The sequence below is a fragment of the Gouania willdenowi genome, chromosome 6, assembly GCF_900634775.1.
Source record: "Gouania willdenowi chromosome 6, fGouWil2.1, whole genome shotgun sequence".
Lineage (NCBI taxonomy): Eukaryota > Metazoa > Chordata > Actinopteri > Blenniiformes > Gobiesocidae > Gouania > Gouania willdenowi.
Window position 1 is genome coordinate 6911700 of NC_041049.1, and position 12403 is coordinate 6924102.

General features: G+C 34.8%; 1 protein-coding gene across 4 annotated transcripts in view; it reads left to right on the forward strand.

Annotated features, from left to right (window-relative positions):
• Positions 1-12403, forward strand: part of plxnb2a.1 (plexin b2a, tandem duplicate 1) — a 250675-nt gene that overhangs the window by 63966 nt on the left and 174306 nt on the right. For 2 of the 4 annotated variants that reach the window (XM_028449132.1, XM_028449133.1), the window contains exon 2: positions 10513-10570. The exons of the other annotated variants lie outside the window; for them this stretch is intronic. The gene's annotated coding sequence lies outside the window, so the exon portion shown is untranslated. The remainder of the gene's footprint in view (positions 1-10512; positions 10571-12403) is intronic. 4 annotated transcript variants of the gene reach the window in all.

Consider the following 12403-nt stretch of genomic DNA (forward strand, 5'->3'; position numbering starts at 1 on the left):
ACGGTGATGATTAAACTCTGAAGGAGGATTTAATACATTTGATTTAAAGCAAAATTTCAACAATACGTAGAGCAGACATTCAACTGGCGGCCCGGGGGCCACATGTACAAAACACACAAAATGACAACAAAAAGCACTCTGAAAACATACACAGTAAAATATAATATACAAAATGACATTAAAAATCCTAAAATGATAACAAAAATCTACTAATCGAATTTAAAAAACATACAAAATACACAAAATGGCAACAGAAAGAACTCTGAAAACATACAAAGTAACATATAATATACAAAAGAACATTAAATGATGACAAAAATTAACAAAATTAATTTTAAAAAAACATACAAAATACACAGATGACAACAAAAAGGACTCTGAAAACATACAAAGTAAAATATAATAAACAAAAGGAGATTAAAAACATAAAATGATCACAAAAACTACAAAATGAATTTAAGAAACATACAAAACACCAAAAAAATACACAAAATGACAACAATAACACACGCACACATAGTTTTATCTTGTTTTATTGACCAGATTGGTCATTATTATTCTAAATGCTGACATAAATTCTGATGATGTGAATTTAACATTTTTGTGATCCCCACTGTGATAAGAGTTAACCATCTCCAATATCTTAGTATATATACATTTGCCTAATCAGATCTCATTATTCGCTTGATTTGGTTTAAAAAAAATGAAGAATAGTAGCAACAATATTTCCATTTTTATTCCTACGTTGCCTAATACGTAGATAATAATAATAAAAACCAACATATGACCATAATATCAACATGGAGAAACACAGAAAGTCACTTTTTCCATGTTCCAGGCTGTTAGTAAAAACATTTCATGTTCAGTCAGTGAAGGTCCAGATTTTCTTCTTCTTGTCTAAATGACAGGTTTTCTACTTGAATCCATTGTAAATCCAAGCTGTCATATTTTTCTAAAGAATCAGGCTGTACACTTTCAGACTTCATGTAAAATCTGTGTGAAAGTAATTATTCTTTAAAAGCAGTCGTTTAGGAGAAACTTTAACATGCAGTATGAAGCATTCCTGATTAAACATGTCGCACTTCTTAGAATTGAAATGAAAGCACATTTCAGTGTCTGAGTGACAGTCCTGATCCATGGTGAGGGTTTAGCTTTAGGTCAAATATCTCCTGGAATCCCAGAAACCCTGAAATTATGGTCAACGCTGACCAGAAACGGCACCAGGAACCAGGGAGTGTTCAGATGATGGTGGAAATGTGCCGTGGTCGACTTTGAATGAAACGCTGGCTCTGCGTGCTCCATTTGATGTGGTCGTATATTAGGTTTATAACATTTGGTAATGTAGAAAAAGTAGAAACAATTCTGGACTCAAACTTGGCAGAACTCAACTGAAACCAGTGAAGCAGCAACGTTTTATTTTCAGACTATGTCATGTTATATGGAAAAAATAATGGTTTAGCCTCTGGTTATTGCTCAAATGTTTCTCCTTTTAGGGACTGCAGATAGAAAACAAACACTGTTTTATAACTTGTTTTATCACGGTTGCTGTCCTTTTATAAATAAAGTCATTATATAACTCGACATCAGTTTATCTTGATTAGGGTTTTATTGGAACTAGGCCTATATCCCTGTTTACTAAAGACTAGGGATGTAACGATTCACTCAACTCCCGACACGATTCGATTCACGATACTGGGTTCACGATGCGATTCTCTCACATTTTATTTTACAAAATGGGACTGTAGACAAATGATGACTGAAAAACACTGTTCTATTTTCCTTTTGTTTTTCATTGTCAAAAGAATCCCTTGATAAACTATTCAAAACAATACAATTTAACTAAAAGTCAATCTTGAATGAAATAAATAAAGGAATAATACAAATGAAGAAGCCTATTAATTTAAATTCTCGTTTAAACTACATAATAGTTATTTTTCTTTTTAAAAGTGCTACTGAAAATGTATTTTGTGCCTTAACAATTGGACTTTAAAAAAAAAAAAAACAGTCATTTCACTGATTTACGTCAGATATTTGTTTGGACCAGCAGAGGGCGCTGGTAACCCAGTGGTTGGTTGGCATGCAGAAATTCTTGCAGTGAAGAAGAGATGCTATGCTAGCAGACAGAGCTAATAGAAAAACGTGACTTTTTTACAGATATTCTTTCAGTGCTAAACGGGTAATGAATCATTTATGAACATGATTAAGAGTAGTAGGCGGCCAGAAAGAAAGTAGTAGTAGATTCCGCCCGCCGCTTCTCCACTGCTGGACAAGAGACAGGCTAAATATATAGCGCCCTCTGCTGTTTAAAAAAAGTACTGCGATTCAATTTTCAAAGTATTGATGTCAATCGTGATACCTATGAAACGATTTTTAACTGCCTTACGATTAATCGTTAGATCCCTACTAAAGACTCATTAAGTTGGGGTCATCTAGAGGTCAAATGCACAAAAACAGACACACAGGCACAAATAAGAACATAAAAACCCACGCATTAGCATGTTTAGCCTGACTCAGCGTTACTAAGCTAATTGTGCTTTTAGCATGTTTTCCCTCCATAAGTTGTAACAGATCATTCAAAACAAGATAATTCTCATTTAAACACCAGGTTTACACCTACTATGTGCTTGAATCTACTTTAGCATAGCCAATGCTAAGTTGCTAGCATGCAAACATCTTTTCTTTTGAAAATAAGATAAACCTTTTTTAAAAAATGTTCACTTTGTGAGTCAAAAACTCAATAAAAAATGAATCCGTGTACCCTTCGTTCTTTGGTTATTTTGTTTTAAAAACAAATAAAAAAACAGTATAGTTTTGTTTTTCTGACTTAAAACCAAAACAGAAAAACCGTCTTTTATTCTGCTGCGTTTGATAAAAAATGATCTTGTATCTTGTAATGGCAGAGATGTAATTTGTGTGTTGATGACGTTTCGTTAAAGAGTTATTGATGCTGGAAGTCCGAATCTGTGAATATCTGCCAACTTTACCAAACAGTGTTACGGTCCAAATAGTCTCCAGATAAACTAGTGACTGGGTGGACTTTTGCTCCTGGTCCGGACATAAAAAGAAGCAACGCATAAGTCACATTACTGGTGAATTAAAACGTTATTAATATATAAATAAATCAAAATAAAAAAATGGATGTTACGTCAAACATGCACATCATATGTGGAACCAGAGGTGGTGTAATGAATCTACTGGTGCTCCTCATTTCTTGTGATCAACTTCCGTGTGTGTTGACGGCTGCCGTTAGCGGTATTCAAATGACTTTATCCTTATTTGATTACTAATACCTATTGATTTTTGTACTAATGCTACAACTGTAGCGCTACTATCATATATAAGCAAAAGCTGAAAGTAGACTAAGGTCAATTAAAAACCCACGGTGTTTTTCGTTTTTTAGCCACTTGATGGTAGTTGTCTTTTCTAATGACACTCCAAATGGTTAAACATAGGATTCATTTTAGTAAAAGTAACTAAAAGGGAGTTTCTGCTCTAATGTATCCTCACTAAATACTATAGAAGTCATTAAAAACTCATAATAAAAAGTGTTTTGCAAGGCCGAAAAACAGTAGGATATAATGTTATAACAAGGACGACCAAAATGTGATGGTCTTAATCTGAGAGCTTGAATACAGGGAATAAGAAATGGGTGTGTATTTCTGTTGTTGTTTTGGATATATTTTTCTCTCATTGTGTGGTTTTTGTTGTCATTTTATGTGTCATTGTAGTAATTTTGTTTATTTCTCTTGTTTCTGTGTGTTTCTGGAGTCATTTTTCTGCCATTTTGTTGTCCCTTTTTTTTTTTTTTTTTATATATTTTCTGTTATTTTGTGTGTTTTTTGAAGTCATTAGTGGATATTTGATTATTTTGGGGTTTTTTTTTTAAGACATTTTTTCTATTTGCATTTTCCTTTTTTGTATTTGTGTAATTGTGCATTTTTGTTGTCATTTCGGGTTCTCAAAGTCACTTTTGTGTTGTTTTTTTTTGCATTTTTGCGTGTATTTGGAGTTGTGTTTTTTGTATATATTTGTTGTTTTTTATGTATTTGTCATTTTATTTATAGTTTTAAATTTACTTTGGGTGGGCCACACAGAATTAGACAGAGGGCCGCATGTAGCACGTTTATTCTATATTTATATTTATTTTGTACAAATGTAGTTTTGGTTGAGAAAAGTCTTTTTCTCCAAAAGCTTCTAAATCTGAAACCAAGGAGAGCTCAGCCTGTTTGATGATCATCCAGATTTGTGTCAGAAGAGTTCATTCGGCTCTGAGTGAAGACTCGTCTGTCATCTGTCGTCTTAAAAGTCTCTTTTTTTTTTTTGGTTGAATTTACTCTCAAGTTCTGCCAAATATTTACTGAGTGTAAACTGGCAGTAATTAAACAGCTTTATTTTATAATTTGAATAAAAAGAGTGATGGTATAATTCCTGTGGAATTCCGTAATGAAAGTAAATGTCATTGCTTAAATAACGTGTGTAAGCCGTTAGCAGCTGGTTAAGTGAGTGTGTCTGCATTAGCTGAGCGTACAGTGTAGTTTCATCACGTTGCATCATTACTCACACATTGTGATGCTACTTTTACTTGAATGTGAGACTCAACAAGGCTCATTGAAGTCGGAGAGCTCAGCATCTCTGCTCTCTGCTCACTGTCTGTTAACAAATCCTGCTGTCGAGAATGATGTGTGTGTCCGTGTGTGTGTGTCTGTCTGATTTTTATAGATTTTTAAATGATTTAAGGTTAATTAAAGCAGTGGTTCTCCACCTTTTCAGCCCGTGACCCCCAAAATAAAGGTGCCAGAAAGTGGGGACCCCCTCTGTAGCTGAATGTGGTTGAACACAGACAGGGTCATCTATAAGGGGGAATAAAGGGGAGAGATTTTTGGGGTCCATCCATAAAGTCAGCAAAATGATGGTCCATTGTTCTATGAATCTGTGAAAACCACATTTATTTATTCATATCTGAATAATAGCCACTGTTATTCAGGATGTTTATTATTATTTTACATAGTATATAGTCATCTTAAAGATGTAAATATTTTTCTTTAATCAGAAATAAAAGGGGTTAAAAGTGACCCAAAATGGTGGAAAAGGTGGTGAAATGGGATTTTAAAAACCACAGAAATTGGTTAAAATTTGCAAATTAGAATGACCAAAAACAGACAGGAAAACTGGTAAAAAAAAAAGGGCTGAAAGTGTAAACATTGGCTTAAAAGTGGCAGAAAAAAGTAGGAACAATTAGTTTAAACTGGCAAATAATGAGCATGAAAATTCCTGAATGTGGTTAAAAGTAATAAGCATGAAATATGGTGGAAGGCAGTTAAAAAAAAAAAAAAAAAATGACAATAATGGGTCAACATGTGACATTAGGTGGTGGAAAGGGTTTATAAGTGCCAAAAATGTCTCGAAAGTGGAAAAAAGTGAATATTTTCAGTTTCTTAAAGGCATCTGGCAACCCCCACCCACGGGCGGCTCCACTAAGATCTGAAATAAAATGATTAATGATTAGTGCACGTGCTTTAATTACTGCTTGTCGTACATCTTCTTTCCCTCTAATCACAGTAATTTTAGTATTTCATACGTGTGTATGAAACTGGTAGACCCTCAGAATATTCAGAATCTTTGAAGTAACTCAGTAGTTTCTGAAAGGTTGGTGACCCCTGGGTTAATGGCATCTGACGGTTGCCATGGTAGCATAGACTTGTTAAGCTGAAATTTGTGTTTACTGTTAAAAGTTGGTATAAATGACTCCAAAGACACAAATTAATAACAAAGTTTGACTATGTAGCTTCAGAACAATCATCTAAAGTGCATTTGTCATGTGACTAGTATCACCTCAGACAGTGTGAGGTTTTGTGTATTTTTGTTCCACGTCTACACCTCACACATCCTTTTTTTTTTCAGTTCCAGTGTCTTGACACACTGGGTTATTTGATACCTGTATCAATACCACAGTAGAGGGAAATTCCAAGCATGTTGCCATTAAGTCCGCCTTTTATTGGATTTAAACTCCTACTATGGCTTTGGTCGTTGCAGGATATGCTCGTTCATGTGAATTACTGGGTATCGAAAGCGTTCATGTTACCACGTCACGCCCAGTTATTTTGATCCTGGACAAACCTCCATTAGACCACAGTAAAGTCAAGTGTATAAACAAGTCATATCCAGGAAATGAACAACAGATTTACTTTTATCATCCGTATCAAAACAATATTTTCAGCTTTCTTCGTTTTATAAATTCAGCTTTTGGTTTGGGCTTTGGAATTATAGTATTTAGTGTTTTTCTCATTGAAAAAAATTAGGGGTTTATGACAAAAAGGGAATAAAACATGAAATATGTAAAAATGTTATGAACATTTTTAGATTTATGGTTACGTCTGAAGTTTTGATGTTAAAAAAAGGACAAAAAAACATTTCTATTACACTTTAAATCCATGTTATCAATTATTGACCGACTCAAGACTGTAATATCTTCAAATAAAATGTTGCACTTTGCACCCTATTTTTGAAAAAAAAGCAAATGCATATTTTGTTCTTTTCTCATTGAAAAAAAATTGTGTTTTTGTAACAGAAAGGGCATAAAAACATTAAATTATATAAATAATATGAATGAAAACTTTATATCTATGGTTAGGTCTGGAGTTGTCGAAAAGATCTGATGTGTAGATATTGTATAGATAGAATAGAATAAAACAAAAAAGAAAATACTAATGAGAAAACTCAGAAAAAAAAATCCTATAAAATCAAATTATACGTATATTGAGGTTTTAGATGCAATTTGATCCAAAACTTTTCCCTTTTTTTCTTGTCGCTGATATCGCGCCGATATTCAATATCAATATTATACATAAGTAACATTTTTCCTCTGAAGGCAGCACTACATTTTTCAAAATAAAAGCCTTAACTGAAACCAAAAAGTCACATGAACCTGATACCAACATTTCTACAGCCTGGTGGTGGTTTCAAAATAAATAGGCTTAACTACAAAGGAAGGCAGGAATAGATCTGTTTGAATTGAATAAATATTGTCATTAGACATTAGGAAGTACAGAAATAAAGCTCTGCAGGTATTCTTAGCTACAACAGGCCTCATTGTTTACTGCACAGCACTGAGTCTGGTTAACTTCACAATAATAGTGCTTTAGGACGAGACCTTTGTGTTGATCTATGAACCATCCACCTGTTGTTTTACTTTCTATTATATTATGATGAGAAGCTGTTTAAGAGTCGGCTACAGTGAATTCCATTGTAACGCTATATTACTATATGTTGGTTTTTAAGTCTGGAAGAAGCTTTTGTGTTACAGATCGCTCTGCTTTTTAACCTCAGTGCATGTCTGACCGCACCTAGCTAACAAAGTGTAGGAACACACCCTGAGTACACATCCTCCGTCATGTTCCGTTAGTGCTCCTGTTTGTCATTTTACTGTTTAAATTGATGCTCTCGCATTGGTTTGGTACAATAAAAGTGATTTTTTTTTTTTTACAATCTGATCTTTGATTTTAGTAACATTTTTACATCATTTTAATTTCCTCTTGGAGGTTTAGTTCAAGAGAAGCTTAAATTATGTTTACAATGTAAAACTATCATAACGTCCCCCTCACAACAAAAGTGCTTGAGTAATTTTGAACCTTTTTTAATTGTTATTTAAAAAAAAAAGTGAATAAAAGAATAAAATGAGAGAAAATTGTTGTTAAAGAAAATTAAACAATTATTATTAAAATAAATGAGTTGGGTATAAAATCTCAAAATGGCCAAAAAGCGCGCTTTGTTATGAGCGTGACAATAAATGAAGTAACAAAAATGGAATACCCAAATCAGTTACTTTCATAGCTGCAGGTTTAGGTTTTTAAAATGTTTAAAGTTTTATTCAATGTCATGTGGCTGTGTACACACTCTTCAGTTGCTGTTTGTACTATAAACTTGACATCTACTCTGCGGCAGATTCATGTGTTTACCTTCCATTACACAGTAGAGTAGAATGTACACTAAAATGACGTCAGTTAAGCGAGGGGTTCACTGAGAAAAAGCCATGGCCTGAAATGTACCTTCAAATCTCAGTACAGAATACTAGAATTATACATTTTAATGTTTCTTGATGAAACCTGACTTTGTGACATTCAAACAGCAAAAAGACATTGAGTTTACCAGTGCACAGCCCATATCCAGGCCTCTTGTTGTGAAAAGAACAAGTGTGTTATCTTTTTATATTGAGATCTCTATCTTATGCAATATAGATTACATATGTTAAAAATACATTTCAAGGTATCGCAAACCAAGAGCAGACATAAAAATGTTGAGTTTTTTTTTTTTCATAATAATGTTGGAATGAAGCAATGTTCTAGTAAAAATCCATATTTTCCTAATTGAGTCCTTTTTGTCATCAATGAAAGTATTTTTTTTCCGTGTGCGTCGCACTGATTTCATCCACTCATCATGCTTTATTAGGCCTAGAGTATGCTGTCGAGTGAAGGTTTTATATATCACCGGACAGAAGCAATCAATGATTGGATTGTTGCATGAATGCAAATGATCAATTAATTGAAGAGCGAACATGCTAAAAGCTCCCAGCTTTCTACCCTTTTTAATAAGGCACTCGACTTAGATCAGAATCAAAATGCCCTCTGCTGTGAAGTGGACAAAGAGGTCAGTTGATTAAAAAAATAATGGAAAGGGAACTGAATGCACTTTGATGCTTGAATAGGGTATTAAAAAAAACAACGGAGGAAAAAAGCTCCTGAGCATCCTGCTGGTCATCACTTCAATGGCATTGTGCATGCACATCTACAGAAAGATCAAAGTCTATGATTGACTCAGGGTGTCCATATTCTCTTGTAATGGTGTATTACTGTATTTCCTATTTGAGTTTTCAGGGATGTGCATTCAGTGCATAGCTCTGATGGAAAAACGAATCAACCAGTTGAGTCTTTGGTTACGCTGACACGGCGAATACTAGAACGATATGTTACGGTTTAATTTATTCAGACAACTGTTCCTCAGGAGATCTACCTTGATCTCCTGACATGTTTCGAATGTTAACTGCCAGTCTCAGAGGCGTCTGCTGATCGCTTTGGTGCTTCCCTTGACTTCCGCTTAATGATTTCAGCAAGATCTAGTTCCAAGATTTGTTTGTCCAGAAAGTATTACACGCAAATTAGGTCTAAAGCGGATCAGGCAAACGAGTTCTACTTCGATTGTCTCAGTACGTTTTCTATGGAAGTCTAGAGTGATTCAACCTTACTTGGCTTTGTTCAAACATGGGAAGTATCAAAGATTCTAGGTTGGGGTGTCTCATTTCGGATCAATATCGGTTTTGACCAATACTCTAGGTTGTAATATTGGTATTGTATCGAAAGTGAAAATGTTGCATTGGGATAGCCTTAGTTCTAGGATTCTAGGATTTGTTTGTCCAGAAACTATTGCACGCAAACAAAGTCTAAAGTGGATCAGGCAAGCGAAGCGAGTTCTAATTTGATTGTCTTAGTGTGTTTTCAATGGAAGTCTAGAGCAATTCAACTGCACTGGGCTTTGACCAAACATGTGATGTATCAAAGATGCCGTTGAGCGCATGGTATTGTGTGTGGGATGAAGAACCTCAAAGGAACGACAATTTGTCATTGTTCCAGGGTGGAATGGTTTGAAAGAGCATGTGGAAAAGGTAGGATTTCCGCTTTCCACCAATAGATGAGACCAATAGAAGCTTCTATTAATTTCTGTTTGACTGCCCAGTAACCACGCCCCAAACGAGCAACTCCATCAGATTCCCAAAGTGGGTTGTGAATGCTAACCAAATGCTAGCCTTTGTTGAGTATCTTTGATAAAACCATTGCACAATGCCTCTTACTTTCCTTCACTGCAGTGGTTATCAAACTTCCAAAAAAGCCTCCACTTTTTTCATTGATTAGAAGCTGGAATTATTCCCTATAAATTGAACATTAATCTTCATAAAAGTGAAAGCGAGACGTTTCCTTCAACCGAAGGCGACTTTAAAAGGAACAAACTAATTTGAGGTTGGAGTGCTGATCGTTGGTCTGCAGAATTAAGTGTTCTGACTGGTGATCGATGGTGTGGGTGGGTAATTATTTTTGGTCCAGGCTACATGGGCTGCTCAGGTTTGATTATCTAGGGGTAAAAATGAACACTGCAGTGCCTTCATTAAGTGCAATTAGCAAGCGTAGGTTTACGACTCTTCCTCTCAGCCCACCCTCCAACACATTCCCTGCAGAGATAGCACACACATGTTGTCTTCTCAGGGATTTTATCAGCTTTTCTGCATTATTTTCCCTCCTTCAAATAGAAGCCTGTGCCTCATGGATTTACTTTACAAGCTTTAGCTTCAATTTTTTTCTCTCGGGCTGATGAAATAAAAAGTTGATTGTAAAACAAAAATGTAGTAAAACCTTTTTTGAAGCAAGAATAGGTTTTTTAGCATCAAATCCATGTGGATTATTAAAGCCAGCAAGCAAACAGGAACAAGCCACTAAACATCAATTCCATTCTCTGTGTCTGTTGCAGGAAAGGAGGTCGGGGAGCTACATGTCATTAAGCTTCTGCAGATCAGTACACTGAACAGGTAAGAAAAGCTTTATCACATGGTAAAATATCCTTAGCAGAGGATACAGAGGACCAGAGTGCTAAAGAACGAGAAAAACAGCAGATCAAGTCAAGAAAAAGACAGAACAAAAACAATAGAAAAAATAACTCATAAGAAATGTTTACATTATGTTCAATTCATATATTCCCAAAATGTCAAAGATCTGTTGGTTCTACCTAGATCTCCTCCTCCAACAATAACTGCTGCCATCTGTGGGTAAAGCTGTGACGGTCAACACTTGCCCGTCAATCATGCTAAAAAATAATTACAAAGAAGTCAAAAACAGCCACCGATTTTAACTTTGATGTTTTGGGGAATGACGTGTGGAAGATGGAATCTTTGTTGCGAAGGGTTTGTCCAGGGTTTTTCAACCTTGGGTTGTGACCCCATTTAGGGTCCCCTGGAATTTAAATGGGGTTACCTAACATCATCTAGTATTTGATTAAAGAATAATAAATATGTTCAATTATTGAATTATTATTGTTAAATCTATGTATTCTTCTCTATTAATTTATGTATTAAGTTCTTTGAGTGCTACAAGACGACTTTTTGTTGAAATTAGCACTATATAAATAAAGTTGAATTGAATCAGTATTAAATTATTTTTAAAAATTAAAACACAACTTTTAACAACTGTATTCTAAACCATCCCTTTCTCTAAAATCAATCTATTACAAAATAAAATGCAGTTTATGAATATCTGAGCTAATTTGTCACTAATTTTGGCTACACTACTCCGTATCTTTAACACAGTATAGCAAACATGATGAAAAACTAATTCTAGAAAGAAAGAAAAAATGTCTTTGGGGTCGCCAGAAATTTGTGATATCAAAAATGGGGTCACGACCCAAAAAAGGTTAGTCAATCAACTGCAACAGGCTTTTGAGTTCACTGTCAAATTAATGTGTGGGTTTATTCATGCAAATTTTTAGTGCAATGTTGGTTTATTATCACGAGAGTGTGAAGGCATTAACTTTAATTCAGAAATGGGTTTGTTATTTTCTATTAAAGGTTTTTTTCGCTTGTCCTGCTGTTGTGTTACCTACTGCCACCTACTGGCTCTGAGGTGTATTAAATGAGTCAATGTACAAAGGCTGAAGATGTTAACATAGTCAAACTAGTAGTAGTCTTTTAGTTTTACATGCACTCAGTTACCTTCCATGCAACCTAGTAAAACATGACGGATTTCAACTTTCCTTTATATCCTTTTAAGTTTTCACATTCTTTTCACAGATGTTCACACTCTTATTCATTGCTGTAGTGATTAGACTGAGCAGAGATTGCAGTAAAAGGGGTAATGACTGGGTTGCATTTACGACACTCTTAGTAAAAGGATTCCACCCAATGTAGCAAATAAATGACTATCATGTAATCACCGTGACTGAGTGTCTATTCTCCACATCATTCAGCACTGAAGCCATCAGTCTGAGTTTCTGTAAAACTTTTAATTTGAAAAATTGCCTTTCCCTTGTGCGACTGGTGACCCTCGCTCACATTTTGTGTGGCCCCCATTGACAATTCACAAAATTACTGCAGACGAAAAAATTGGAAGAAATACTAAGAAAATATGCAAGGGCCACAAAAATACACACAATGACGTGAAAGTCATCAAAAACATACAGAATGATGGAAACATTTACAAAAATATGCAAAATGACTCCAAAAACACACAAAATACCAAATAAGACACAAATAACTTTTTTCCTTTCTTGTATTAATGCTCAGATTTGTCACTGTATTAAATGCTGATTATGTGGCCCTTGGATCAGTCACATTTGTGTGGCCCCCGCTTTAATAAAAGTTCCACCATTT